General features: G+C 30.9%; 1 protein-coding gene across 1 annotated transcript in view; it reads left to right on the top strand.

The window, feature by feature from the left end:
- Window positions 1-302: 302 nt before the first annotated feature.
- Window positions 303-12,996, top strand: part of LOC139524910 (irregular chiasm C-roughest protein-like) — a 98,820-nt gene continuing 86,126 nt past the window's right edge. The window contains exon 1 of the mRNA XM_071320076.1: window positions 303-372. The gene's annotated coding sequence lies outside the window, so the exon portion shown is untranslated. The remainder of the gene's footprint in view (window positions 373-12,996) is intronic.

Here is a 12,996-nt window from a genome sequence, read left to right as displayed (position 1 = left end):
TCCCTTCAGAAGGACAGTTATGTTTTCACTGATGATAACAACTTCAGATTAGATATTACCAACTTTACAGCCAATACACTTTAATCATTGACACCACTGTTTGGCTCAAGGCATTGTTCATTCAAATCTAAGAGTTTTGTTTTGATTGGATTATCTTGTCACATGACCCTAGGGTATTTGTCTGGTACTTGAGGGTCTTTGGTGGAACATTTAATTATAGGGTACAGGTTACAATCTAATTACATTTTCACACTAAATTACCTAAGTATGGGTAAAGTTTAATTAGATTATTGATGTTTCAGGTTGATGTCTGGATAGAAAGAATATTATTGTTGAATTTACTGAGCAAGATTGGAGGTTGGTGAATTGGAGGTAAGTGAATTAGTTAAATCATACAAATGAATATATATGTCTCTGGTTAACTCATACCAATAAATATATGTACTTATGAACATTGATTGAAAAAAAGAAAGTTCTAGATAAAAAAATTCAGGTGTCAGTGGCAGATGCAGAATGGGGTTTTTGGGCTTGGAACCCCCCCCCTTTTTTTTTATTACTATCATTGGATGTCAGGTGTCAGTGGCAGATGCAGAATGGTCTTTTTCTTATGATCAATGGTTTTGAATGGGGACATAGAGTTTGAAGCCCCCTTTAAAAAATGGCTGAATCAGCCCCTGGGTGTGCGATCTGATGGGAAAGAAGACACATTTTCTGTCTTCCCCTTCCACAAAACCATGCACACTGCTCATACATAGTTTGGTGAATTTCATTGAAACTTTTGCTTAATAGTACGTAGTTTATAAAAGAGGGATTTTTTCTATAATGATATTTTTTTGTTGTTCTGTGAATTCAGATAAACAAATAAGCCCCAATTGTCTTATTATCCTATTTTAATATGCTTGGACATATTTGAATATATAGTACAGTTGATGTCTGTCAATCTGTCTAATGTTTGCATGTCTTTCAACACATCCTACAAAAACAATTAGGAGACAGAATATGGTGATAGAATGTAATCCATCATGAACTTCAGTATAAATCTAATAGATTAACAGGATTTAGGTTTCTGCTGGTCACTGGTCAATCTCTAGTTATCTATGACAAGTTTTTTATAGACTTTTGTTTTATCTTTTGATTGTTTTTTACTTTTGCCATAAGCTTGACAGTTTTCTTACAATGATGAATTTTCTTCCTCCTTGCAACTTTATGGGTGTTTTGATGATCAGTAAAGGAGAGTTTAGGTTTGTAAAATTTATGGTTTGTCCTGGCAATGATATACCACATCTCCTTATTTTGGTAAATGAAAATATTTTTATCATATTCTCAACATTTTATTGGATATTCAGAAAATAGTTAACAGGGATACTTCACTGGATCATGTGCATTGAAGTACAATCTAATGCAATTAGTTTGTAACAATAATTTTCATTGGACGTTGACAAATATTTTGAGGGGTTAGATTCCACGTTCTACCAGTCCATAACTAAGAAAGCCACCATTTTGAATTCTGATTTGTTTTGGGGTATGTAATTTTTTTTTTAAATAAACAAGATAGTCACGTTTTGAGCCTCAAAATCTTCTTTTTGTCTATATTGAAACCATTCTGAAGCGTACGAAAAGTAAAAATATGTTTAGTATTCATGTTTGACATCCAGATTATTCATATGACGTCACATTAAGGGCATACGATACAGTTACAGGGGAGATAATGACGTTGCTAACGTAAAATGTTATTTTTGCGACGTCAAACTGTGACATATCAGGAAAAGATACATTTTTAGACTGATTTTTATCATTCAAACTGATTTAATTTGAAAACAAGTGCATGGACCCCCATTTTTTAAAACAATATTTTGTTTCATTTTGCAGGGAGATTATATGGACCAAATTTTATAAAACTGTAAATAGTGCAATTTTTTTTTCAAAAAATATATAGCAAAAAATGACGTTTTTTTCTCAATTCATGACCATTTGATAAATATGAGTTATTTCTGAATACAAAATGTATAATTTTTTAGGATAATTATAAAATACAGAAATTACAAATTATTAAACCAAAAAAAATTTGTGTTTATCTTTTATAACAAAAAAGTTATGTCTTTCTTGCGAAAGGGAAAATACGGCCACAATTCCGAATTTTGAGCAAATATACAAAATTTCGACCTCATTTTACTCAAAAAGTAACACATGAAGGAATATTTTTTATTACATATTTGACTTAATCAGGTAAAAAATGGCCTATATATGCAAATTTTCATCAACTTGTAAATACAGGATCAAAACTGTATTGTATGCCCTTAATTGTTTAGATGCTAAGACTATGCAACAGTTTTGCAGACTTTTTCAAATATGCCATTATTAAGCAAAAAAATGTATTTAATGACATTTATTTTAAAATGTTGCATTAGAATGGAGATAACTGTATTGTTTTTTAAGCTTGGCCTTCGTAAAACTTGATTTTACTGTCGCAAATATCTGTTTACCTATCTCCGCTCTGCGTCGCAAGGTTAACTCAATCTGCGACAGCAAAATCTACGTTTTACAAAGGCCAAGCTTAAAATACAATACAGTTATCTCCTAATTTGAAGTTAATTGTATAATTGAAATAGTCAATTTAAAGAACAAAGATTATCATAATTTAAAAAATATATACAGTATACATGTACATCTATAGCACTCACAACATATTTTTGCTCCCAAAAGCAATTATTTTTTGACAACTGACCATATAAAAACTTATACAGCAAGCCTCCACTTCTCACAACAACTGTTCCTATTCACCATAATAAATTGTATACAGTACTGAGATACAGTATAGGTTAACAGTAAAGTGAGTAATAAACATGATGGATGATATCTTTTGTAGAAGTGAATATAGGCCAATATTAACCTGGAATTGATTCTGTCTAAGTGGATGCCTCCCTTGTTGATTCACAAATAACATTCTCAGTCTTAACCTCTATTTGGATTTGATTAAAAAAAAAGATTGCATTCCCATGGTAACAGTGTGTCAAAAGGTCATATTTATTTCTTCATTGTAAACAAAGAAAAACTGCCAGCATTCTGTAATGATTTGTATATATATGAAGTCATGTTCCTTATATTGACTGTTTTATTGTAAGTCATCTTTATATATTGTCTTTATTGTCCCTCATTTTGTAGTGATTTTTATATATGAAGCCATGTTCCTTATATTGACTGTTTTATTGTCCCTCATTTTGTAGTTAACAACTAATCAGACAATCGTAACTGAAATTTATTTCCAACTAAGTTTATTATATGTTTCATTGCAACAAATCAAGAAATAAATGAAGAAAATTATAACGTAGAGGCATTATATACCCTCTGGTTATACAGTTACATTGTAAAGTCTAATTGATGGCAAGTCTGGGTGTCTGAATGGACAGAAAATAACAGCTTTCATCCCTGTTAATTAATTGTATTATATTTGTGGCACTTTTCCTATTTGTATAACATGACATAATATATTATATTGAACAAAAATGTATTGGAAATTTGTAATGATGAGCAAAATATATGTTATAAACTGGAACAAATGAATAAAGTTGATAAACTAGAGGCTTGTAGAGTCTTTAATCACTAATCTGACAAATTTATGGTATAATCAAAGGTACTAGGGTTTATAATTTTATAAGACTCATCAGTGAGGCTCAGATCAAAATAGTTGTAAAGCCAAACAAAAACATAGTTGAATAGCATTGAAGACCCAAAATTCCAAAAAAGTTGTGCCAAATTGCTTAGTTTTTTATGGTATAATTTTTGGAAGGGGGGATAACTTTTGACAAATTTAGGTACATATTGGTTTGCTGTTATCAATCAGCTTTTAAACGTTTTAGTCTTAATTTATTAATAAATAAGGTGTAATTTCCACTGATTGGTCTTATGTAAAAGTAAAAATTATTCACAGGGTTAAAGGTTTAGAATACCACCTCTGCTGTCAGAAATATTTAAAAATGAGAAATGTAAAAATTGTTTTTTCAAATTGAACCTGACAAATAAGTTCTGATTACATTGTATTTTGACAAATGCAGTCAGACAATTTGATTGAAGAGGATTGAAGGAGATGACTGAAACTTGCTCATTTTAGCGGAGTTATCAGTGTTAATTCAATTGACAATGGTGGCTTTATTCCAATTGTTAGTGTTTGCAGTGTTAATCCAATAAAGATGGCGAGGGAATTTTGCTGAGATTTTAATGTCACAAATGTGATGTCAACTAAAAAAAGATTAAAATAAAAATAATCACATATCTTTTTAATAAAAAGAGATTTGAATAAAAAAACTATCATATCTTTAAAAAAAAAAACCAACATGAAAAGGTGGATTGAATGACTTATTAACACTACTACTGCATGTTATACAAAGATACTAAAATACTATTAATATAAAGAGATGTGGTATGATTGCCAATGAGACACCTATCCACTAGAGACAGATTATTTAATTGAAATCATTTACTTTTACCAAACTTGTTACTGTAGTTATTTTCAGCCTAATTTACATAATTGATTGACAGTTTTGGATCACAGTTCAGTGATTACAGAAGAAGTTTCCAAATTGTCTCCTTAATGGAAACATTCATCTTCTTGTGATCAATACATTGGAAAAAAGTTATCAAATCATTTGTTATTGACATAGAAGAGCCAAGCTCATTTATTTTTTTGTAAGAAATGAATTGTTAATATTGCTTGTTAAACAACCACAGCTTCTAATAACCACAGCGACTGGAACTTATATGCTCTGACATCTTGGCTTTCTAAAAATCATGGATACAATGACCAATGTTCATGGTACAAAGTCCGGTCAACAGTTCCTTGTTTCTTTTTCTTTGCCTTCTATCAGTCTGCCTGCGTGGGGTACAGATAGTTTTGTCAATTTATTTGTCAATTCTTAATAGATTAATTCTATTGTATGGATCTTTGGCAGAATTTTTTTTTATGATTATTTTCTTTTTTAATAATTGGACAAAATGTAGTATATATCATGGCTTTCTCAAATATAGGATAAGAAGTATAGGTCACAGGGCTTTTTCCCAGCTACAGGTTGTTCAAAATTGTCAGATTTCGTAACGGTTAATATTCATGGAAACCACACTTGTGCATGATAGAAAGAAAAGATAGCTCCTATAATGTGCTTTCTAAATGTAAAAAGAAAAATTAGGGTCACTGGATGCATTTCCATGCTATTGAATTAAAAGGTAAATTCATCACACATACAAGTATAAAAGTTACATTATCTGAGTTATCTACCCTTATATGGCAAAGTTGAAACCAACAAAAAAGTATTCTGTATTTGTTTTCTGCTAATTTACAATTCAAAATGGTGAGAGACACCCAAGAGAGTTTAAATGATAGATAGACTAGTTTTTTTGCAGTTAATATTTGCAGACATTCTGGGATTAAATCTTGTTGTCTTGATAAGTTTGTAAACCTTCATGATTCAGCATCTAATAAGAAGTTCATTTTTTTTGTGTTTAAATGATGAATGGCCATACGATTTTAAGTCCATGGAACCCTTTACCCATTATTTTTTCGAAGTTGTCTTCAAAACATGCTGTTGTTTCGTTACCAGTCACACATTCATAAATGAATTCCTTAAAGTATTTAGGACAGTATTTAGGACATGCTTTTCAATAAATTTGATGGGTTTTGTCTAACTACATTACTCTAACAGTATTTAAGTTTTCTTGGAAAGAAGCAAAATAATACAATTTACATTGTCTAAAAATAGTCACTGCTTTGTTCAATATACAAAGTTATTTATCTAATGAAATTTCTTTACACACTTAACACGGCCATTTTACATCTGACATGGTTAGTCTTTCAGAGAAACTTGTTTGTTCAAACTTTTACTGTCAAATTGAAAGTAACAGAAATTAAATTTCTGTAGATAAGTATGAGTAATTCAGAGAAGAGTTGAAAAGACATTTTGTTATAATTTTATTAGGAGTTGTACATTTATGATTGGATAAAAGTCTTTTAGTATATTGAGGAAATTCTGCAATAAAAATCTGTCTGTACATAATAATCACTTTGTTTACTGATTTCCTAATGAAATATTGTAGAAATGTTTATTGATATGCCATGATATTATATTGACTTTTGTTGATCAATGACAGTTGTCTTCAGGTGGTCAGTTCTAATTATACACCGAAAACCACTTTGCAATGTTTTGTGGGTATGGCAGAGAAAACAATAATACATGTAGAACCTAAAATTAATTATTTGAAAATTGCTTTTATATAAATGATCTTTCAGAAAATCAAAAGAAAGTTTCATCATAATACATACATTTGACATAGCACTTTCCAGCTACAAAACTGATAAGGTAAATGTACTGTATAATTATTTGAAAATTATTTTTTTGGAGTTATCTCCCCTTTATGTCTTAAATAAAAGAAAATTGAACCAAACAAAAAACATTTAGAATTTGTGTAATCAGTTATATTGATTAGATAAATCACATAAATTTCTGTACATGAAAATGAATCAGAATTGCACTTTAATCTCAAATTAAACACACTTCTTTTAAGATCTAGAAGAATTGTTTCTATGCGCCCGTCAAAATTTTGACAGAACGTATTATGGTATACAAACGCCTGTCTGTCCGTCTGTCCATCTGTTCGGTGTAAACATGTCGCACCATAACTTGAGAACGACTTATCCAAATTTCATGAAACTTAATATAGTTGTTTCTTATGATGGTCAAACCATCTGTATCTCAGAAACTATTTATGATTATAACATAAAACTTACACACAAGACGTAGGGCGTATCATGCGCATGGCGCAGAAGTTTATTGCTCTTCTACAATCCAATTAAGATGGAGACCCCACAAGACCCTATTAGATTTTGTACTTTGGAGAATATATTGTCTGTAGAATTCAATTTAGAACTTGTTTTATAACTTTTGTTTCTCAATTCTGTAAAATTATCTGTTTCTATGATTGGTGTGAAATCCCCCTAGAAACCTCTGGGTAGGGGATCTAGTTTAAAAAGAGAAACTTTTATTAAGATAAAGGAATAATATATTTTTCTTCTCTCCAGTGAACCAATCGTTTGATATCTGAATAGACTGGCACTAAACATGGTGCCCAACATAGATATCTGAATAGACTGGCACTAAACATGGTGCCCAACATAGATATCTGAATAGACTGGCACTAAAAATGGTGCCCAACATAGATGCAACAAGTGCTTCTCTATCAGAAAATTATTTACCCTCCCCTTTTTAGTTTTAAACATTAAAATAGAAAAGAATATACCATAAACAATTAATTGTATGTCCTTCCTCAAATCCATCAAATAAGAACAACCCACATCAATATAATGCAACTCTGACATAAAAACCAAGGTCCAGTAATGTTTTTCTTTATCATATTACCGGTATGTGTTCTGTTATATATTTTACACAAGATAATAATAACTTTTTTCACAGGCCCCTCCTCTCTATATTCATTCATATTTCATGTTAGGTAATAACCTTATCAGTCACTATAGGCCTGTATGTTTTATGTCTTCAATAAATACTTTCCATTGACTTTAACTTGATCAAACCCCATTTACCACTAGGCTGGAATCAGCTGATGATGAGATATTGATTAAGTGTTTAAACTGATAGACATTTTATACCTTACTTAACTAAATTGATTTTAATTTATTTATGAAGAAAACATATCTTAATTGAACATTTATACCTCCTGGCAATGGTATAGTTTTCATACACTCTATAGCTCTGTACTATTGCATGGGGGGAATAATTCAAATTGCATCATTAAATTTTAATTTTGATAAATTTCCTGTGCAAGAGTCTGCATACTTGGAACCAGAACCTAATATGAAATAAGATTATTAACTGTAGATTTTGAATCAGTGTTCTTCAAATTCAGTTCATAATCTGAATTCACCTTTTTCCTATAAAAAAAATTGGTTCAATCTATTTTTATGCCCCACCTACGATAGAAGAGGGGCATTATGTTTTCTGGTCTGTGCCTCTGTTCGTTCGTTCGTTCATTCGTGCGTTCGTTCGCTTCAGGTTAAAGTTTTTGGTCAAGGTAGTTTTTGATGAAGTTGCAGTCCAATCAACTTGAAACTTAGTACACATGTTCCCCATAATATGATCTTTCTAATTTTAATGCCAAATTATAGTTTTGACCCCAGTGTCATGGTCTACTGAACATTAAAAATAATAGTGCGAAGTTCAGGTTAAAGTTTTTGGTCAAGTAGTTTTTGATGAAGTTAAAGTTACATCAACTTGAAACTTAGTACACATGTTCCCTATGATATGATCTTTCTAATTTTAATTCCAAAGTTTTGACCCCAATTTCACGGTCCACTGAACATAGAAAATGAAAGTGCGAGTGGGGCATCCGTGTACTATGGACACATTCTTGATCGTAAATAAAAAATGCTGTAAGAAATCTTCCGTGCAGTGCAGCTGCTAATATTAAAGAGTAAAATGGATTGATTTCTTTAGCACCAAGTTTGTAAGCTGACATCAGTAACTGCAAGTGATCTTTATGTTAGTCAAAGGTAAGAATCCATTACAAAAATGTACTGCAATCATACTTATTGTTGGGGGCAGATCCAGGATTTTTAAACAGGGGTTGGGGATTTATTAAAACGGATTATATACTGCCATAAATTTTCTGTACATTTCTATTCTAAAATATTATATACAAAAATCATGAAAAACATGAGACAATTATTTTGAGTCATTCAAAGGAGGGCCATATATGCTTTTATTCATCTTCTTCCACCTCAGAGCTATCAGCTCTTTGAATTTTTTTGTAGAAAGTAACAAATCTATTACTAACATCTTGAGGCCAAATATTGCATATGCTTTATCATCAAAATGTGTGGCCAAGTTTATAATATTTCCTGTAATACATAGTACCTATATCCTAATAAAACATCTATTATCTCAAATAAATATTTGTAAAGGGAATTGTAATTACATCAAATTATTTCTGTTAATATTTGGTAAGTAAATAGTATATGGACAATTATCTTATTAAAATACTATTTGGAAATGGTCTTATGAGTTCATTAAACATCCCCTGGCTCTAGACCGGTATTATGAAGCTTGTTCAAATAACTGTTAGTACACCTCATGATTCATTGTCCATCAGACCAAACTACTGTACTACCTACTTAAGACAAAGAACTGGGGAAAGGTTTACAGCTACTATTTTTAAAGTAAGTTTTATGTACCCTTTGGTTTATTTTAACAAATGTTGATGCTCTTGTTTGTTTGTCCTTTTCATTTTTAGCCATGGCGTTGTCAGTTTGTTTTAGATTTATGAGTTTGACTGTCCCTTTGGTATCTGTCGTCCCTCTTTGATACACTTGTAAAGTGTAATAGATTTGGAGTTTTCATTCTTACTTTATATGTGTGTAAATGAATGGATTTCCCCCTTATATATAAAAGAAGATGTGGTATGATTGCCGATGAGACAACTGTACACAAGAGTATGGCCTTCAACAATCCACATAGTCTTACAATAAACGGAATTTCATCAAAATTGATATACTATTCAAAATGTATTCGCAATTATGATAATTGAATTATGTGATAGTTTGAAAACTAAAATTTTGTGAAAAGTTTACAAAATTATACTGTTGAAAAGTCACAAATTTGTAGAAACTTCTTATTATGCTTATATATTTTCAAATATAAATTAGATATAGGTTTAAATGTCATAAATAAATATAAAATTAGGAAATTTGGAAGATGTGGTATCATCGTCAATGAGACAACTATCCAATAGAGACCAATTTACATAGAAGTAAACAAATATAAGACACTGTGTGGCCTTCAACAATGAGCAAAACCCAGATGGCATAGTCAGGATTTGAGTTGATTGTCAATGTAAAGTATTGGTTAGAACAAAAATTTGAAAATTAATTATGTGAAAACAAAAATTGATGTTCAGATTAGATATGCACTCCAAATTGATCCATGCTGTCAAATTGTTTTAGAACCATTTGATTTTTTTCTAGAATTTCCATGAAAATCAATATGTAAATATAATTTGCTATTTCAAAATCAGATTCCCTGTGTCAAAATAAGACAACAATAGTGTTCAAATTCATAAATAACAATCCAGGGGTTACAAACTTAAACTTAGGAAAACACATCAACTATAAGATGAAAACAAGGGAACAACACTAATAATGGACTGCAGCAAAAACAAATTAAACATCAACTTACATAGAAACAAATTATTTGATAACCAGATGCTCTGCAGAGCGCAGCTTTATAAGATCGCAGAGGTTGAACCCTAAACGGTTTGGACTAGTATGGACACAACATTCAAACTGGCTACAGCTCTGAATTTGGATTGTGATTAAATAGTTGACACAACATAGGTTTCTGACACAGAATGAATGTGGTCTAATGAACTTAAAATGTTTTTTTTTGCTTTTGAGCAATTCACTATGCTGTTGAATATTAATCCTTTGATATTTGAAGAAATTTTCTTTTCATTTCTGAAATCTGAAATAAGAAAAATTGAACCCCACCAATTTTTTTTCACCTACCCCTTTCTCTTATTCCAAAAATGATTTCAATTCAAATTTCTAATGGAGTTTTTAACAATAACTACTCATTTAGAATACATCATAAAATATAAAATGTCATACAGTCATGATTTAAGTTGATTTTACTACTATTCTGGACAAAGAAAGATAACTCCAATGCAACATTTTATATTGGCAAATTTCCAATGAAGTTCATTAACTAAAGTTTTTGGTAAATTTCCAATATACATAATTTAAGAGCAGTTTAGGTGAGCTATTAAAATAAGTTTCAATTGCCAACCTTACACTGCTTTTAAATTATGTTTTGTACTTAAATACACAGTTAGATTCGGTATATGAAAGAACCCCAATAGTGAAATTTTTGATGAAATCAAACAAAGTTTAATTTTGGACCCTTTTGGCCCCTAATTTGTTGGGACCAAAACTCCCAAAATCAATCCAAACCTTCCTTTTGTGGTCATCAACCTTGTGTTAAAATTTCATAGATTTCTATTAACTTATACTAAAGTTATTGTGCAAAAACCAAGAAAAATGCTTATTTTGGGACCTGTTTTTGGCCCCTAATTCCTAAACGGTTGAGACTTAAACTCCCAAAATCAATCCCAACCTTCCTTTTGTGGTAATAGACCTTATGTTAAAATTTCAACATTGAAAACCAAGAAAAATGCTTATTTGGGTTCTTTTTAGCCCTTAATTCCTTAACTGTTGGGACCAAAACACCCAAAATCAATCCCAACCTTCCTTTTTTGGTCATAAATCTTGTGTTTAAATTTCATAGATTTCTATTTACTTTTACTGAAGGTAGAGTGCGAAAACCAAATGTCTTTGGACGACTGACAATGACGACGACGCCAACGTGTTTTCAATTTTTACGGTCGTATAAAAACTGGTACTAGGCATTTTCAGAAAAAAATGGTTGGTTGAAACTCGTTTTATGGCTAGCTAAACCTTCCACTCATAGGGTATATTTTAAAAATACTGCTAAAATGACAACACTAAGTGACAGGAATATAGTAAAAACAATCCCAAGAACAGTCAGCACTGACAAATACATGAATACGAATAGGGAGCCTTTTGTTATGCCCCACCTACGATAGTAGAGGGGCATTATGTTTTCTGGTCTGTGCCTCCGTCCGTCCGTCTGTGCCTCCGTTCGTTCGTCCGGTTAAAGTTTTTGGTCCAGGTAGTTTTTGATGAAGCTGAAGTCCAATCAACTTGAGACTTAATACACATGTTCCCCATGATATGATCTTTCTAATTTTAATGCCAAATTATAGTTTTGACCCCAATTTCATGGTCCACTGAACATAGAAAATGATAGTGCAAAGTTCAGGTTAAAGTTTTTGGTCAAGGTAGTTTTTGATGAAGTTAAAGTTACATCAACTTGAAACTTAGTACACATGTTCCCTATGATATGATCTTTCTAATTTTAATTCCAAATTAAAGTTTTGACCCCAATTTCACGGTCCACTGAACATAGAAAATGATAGTGGGAGTGGGGCATCCGTGTACTATGGACACATTCTTGTTTTCTTTTGTTTTGTGCTATTGAGTCTCATTGATGTATTTCCCACATCTGCTTCATTCATTTTCATTCTTAGAAATTATATACCAAACATAATAATAAGACAGTGTTAGACAAATATTTACACCAACAACAAATACACAATATTTACTTGATGTACCTTATTTTACTTGTCAGGTAGGAAATACAATGATCCTCTTTATGAGAGGTGAAAATACCAAAGGGACAATTAATTGTCTTTCTAAAAAAAAAAATCAGAAAAATTTACATTTTCATTGGCATTTATCTTTTTTATTTAATGAGTTATCTAATTTATCTCCAATGATATTTCCTGAGTAAATCTAGGAAAGCATCATTATGTTTTAGTGAGTGTTTGTTTTGGATTCAGGTTCTGATGTTTGATTTTAAGAGCGTCCTTTGTCTTTAATGAGTATTGACATCAGTAAGTGTTTCTCTATTATCTGTTTACTAAATATTTATTATACAAACAATCATATCTCTTTGTTCCTTTGTTTTAAATGGCTCTCGGAATCTGAGTAATACAGCACCAGGCTCTTTAAACTTCATATATCGATGTTAATGTTGAAAAATTTCAAAAACTTGTATAATTACTTATTGTGCTATTTCTGTATTTTCATTAGCTTGGTACAATTGACTGCTTATTACAAATAAAAGTTCATTACTAGGAGGCATTTAATTTCTAATTAAAACTTGTATTGTTCTGAAAACAAATATCATTACAATTGATCCGAAGTAATTCATTTATACTGAGCAAACATACCGTCCACCCTCTCTATGTTCCAAACAAACGTATTGATAAAACCCCCGTGTGATCAATATTGTTATAACAAATGCTAGCGTCTCAGGACCAGTCAAGTATAGCCATCGATATCACTTTAATGTTTATTGC

Source organism: Mytilus edulis, chromosome 5 (assembly GCF_963676685.1).
Source record: "Mytilus edulis chromosome 5, xbMytEdul2.2, whole genome shotgun sequence".
Taxonomy (NCBI): domain Eukaryota; kingdom Metazoa; phylum Mollusca; class Bivalvia; order Mytilida; family Mytilidae; genus Mytilus; species Mytilus edulis.
The sequence above is the reverse complement of the archived record's forward strand: the minus strand, read 5'-3'. Positions and strand labels throughout refer to the sequence as shown.